Here is a 2,887-nt window from a genome sequence, read left to right as displayed (position 1 = left end):
AATGTGTCGTTTTTGTGCAGGACAAAGGGATTTAGAGGGAAAATTGTCATTTTTCACGAACCAAAATATCAGAGTCATCTTTTAAGCCCTTTTCTGACTCCTAAAAAATGAAAAGATTGCCGAGCGTTTCTTTTACACTCGTTAAAACGGAATTAAAAGACGGTCCCCTTATAGCTCTTTTCTGACCGTAAAATCAGGAAAAGATTGCCGGGTTTTTGTCGTTTCAAACTCGATACGGAAATAAAACGACGTGTCCTTGATCGCTTTTTACTTTTCAGGTCAGTGGCACTAATTATGAAAGTACTCCTTGGTCGCAAGATCAAGCGGTTCCCCCAGGTATTATTTTATACTTTTTCGGGCTTGAGGGACACAAATCTACGAAAAAGTTCAACTTGGAGTCTTCTTAAGTTTTTCAGACTCTCTAAAATTGAAAAACGCCGAGTTTCTCCTATACTGGGCTCGTTAAACATTTCACAGTAAAGGACCTTTTCAATTACAAACAGGAACGAACCACTCCTTCCTAGGGTTCGAATCAAAACTAGGTTGGACTCATCCGAAGGATGAGCTTATAATCAAGCATATGTTATCCTCCTCAAGCTTGTTAAAAATAAAGAGGTACTTGCCAGAAATGGTGGGGGAAAAGAGAGAAGAATGAGCCTATTTGTTACCTTTTGTCTCAGAAGAAACTTTATTACCACTCTTGAACACGACACCTTTCATTCACCTGGGTTGGGAAATCCTTTACCTCACAGTTGATCAAACCACTTTGAAAGTCTTCAGCCGGGTTCCGGGGATTAACTTTGAGTCGTTTATCACCAAGCCATCTGTTGTGTCGTTATGTGTTCAAGAGGTCTGCAAGCAAAACTTTCATCTGCAAAATACTTGTCATCCATTTGACCATCCCTGAGTCAGTCCTTACAGCAACATTTCTTCAACTTGAACAATGATTTCGTGTTGCGGGCTTGCCTGCAACGAGTCGCTTTCTATCGACATCAGCACATTATCTAGAGAGATGACTTAGAAATCGTCAGTACCTTGAAGTATGCATGCATCAATGGCAGGTTTCTTGCCTTTGACGTCAGTTTACATCATTGACTTTCGATCGAAGGATTCCGTGAAATGTTCGACATCAACTCATTCATTCACATCTCATGGATTGTACTGGGTACTTTGAGAACCATTGAAATTACTGGTGGTCTCTCTCACGCTTGTTAACAGTTTACATCATCGACTGGTAATCAAGTGGTTTCTACCATGTTCGACATCAACTCATTTATTCGCATGGCTAGAATCGTACCAATTCGGGAAGTAGAAATGAAGACCCTGGATCTAGTTTCCACCATCCAGGCTGCGAGGAGTTTTGTATTCATTATCTAAGTAGACTAATCATAAACAGATGGCTGCGCCCATACTGTGTCTACAAAAGTCTATGATTATGATGTACTGCAAGATCATTCTTGTATCAGAGTAGTTAGTCTGTTAGTTAAAGTTTTAATCTGAGTATGGGAATGCCTACCTCAGAGATGATATAATCTTATACATGTATTTTGTGTTGAAAATTGCAGGTTCTGACCAGGCTCTCCACGAGATAATCCTTGAAATGATAAAGCGCTTCACCCTTCCTAGATAATACAAAACCCTAATCTATTACAGGCTTCGCACTTTAGGGGGCAATCTGTTACACTAAAAAATGTCACCATGACTATTTACAGTTAGTATGGCTCTATCAACAGTCATGCTATCCTCTTAGGCAAGTCTTATACCTCTTCTCTCCATGTCAAACTCCAAAAAGAGAGAAAGTCTTTATAAATGTATTTATCTCTGGGGACGCAGGTTCTCTCAACCTTACCTGCGGGTACGCACCCAATGTTCACAAAAGCTGCGTCTCTGGACGCTCTGTATGTAAAGGGGCAGGTGCGTCCCCCTGTAAAGGTTAAAATGCGCAAGTTTCATCTTTAAAAAGTTACTTGTGGTCATTTCTAGAGCATTCTAGAAGGTTGTTCGACGTGTATTGAGCGCCTCCAGATGGTTCATGCACTCCTACCAAAGAGGAACTTATCCCATCAATAAGGGAGCTATCCCATCCAAAGAGGGGATTATCCCATTGATGGTGGACCTGATTAACTTCCTCTTGAACACTATAAATACAGGCATTGGGCCAGAAGGAGGAGAGGTTGGAAGCTATACATTTCTAAGGGTAAATGCTGCAGGAATTAGGACTCCCATTTAGAAGCTTGTGAGGAGAGATTGCCATCTTTGCTTGTTCTATTTGGAAGTGGGTGATCTTTGTCAAAGTAAAGGAGAACTCTTGATGGACCCTGGGAGGGACTTGCACAACACCAAGGCTCAGGTTGTATTTGTTCCTTTTGTTACCTATTAATGCAAATGAGTCCATTCTTCTCAATAACTTGTTATTTATAAGTTGTTTCATGTACTCCTTGGTCTATGTGTTAAATATGTTTTATTATATGAGATTATCAAGTGCTATTTAATCGTTTGATTGTTAGTGTATGCAGGTTTCAAAGTGAAGGAGGAGCTCATCCGGATCAGCAGAGCTGGACTGCTACAACAGCGTTGGATTACAGGTAGGATCTAAACACTTGATTTCCCATATAGTAAATGCATGTTTAGAGAAGGATTGCTCTTGTTTGTCTTGTTTGTCACTAGAGAGTCTTAGGCTCCTAGGGAGGTTGGTTGTGTCCCCACAATCGACTCTTTCCGCCTGATAGGAAGAGATAATTTGCATAAAAGAAAATTTGAAGTGTTAGTCATGGTCTTGGAACTCAAGTGATTCCATATGTGTGAAATTGGAATGAGTGGCAAATCAAAACTATTGAAGATAATCAATTGAATGAAAATTACCATAGGGCATCTCACATTAAAAGAA

The sequence above is a fragment of the Pinus tabuliformis genome, chromosome 1_2, assembly GCF_031772625.1.
Source record: "Pinus tabuliformis cultivar Carrire ecotype Pingquan chromosome 1_2, CPIR1, whole genome shotgun sequence".
Taxonomy (NCBI): domain Eukaryota; kingdom Viridiplantae; phylum Streptophyta; class Pinopsida; order Pinales; family Pinaceae; genus Pinus; species Pinus tabuliformis.
Note: the sequence above shows the minus strand (reverse complement) of the source record.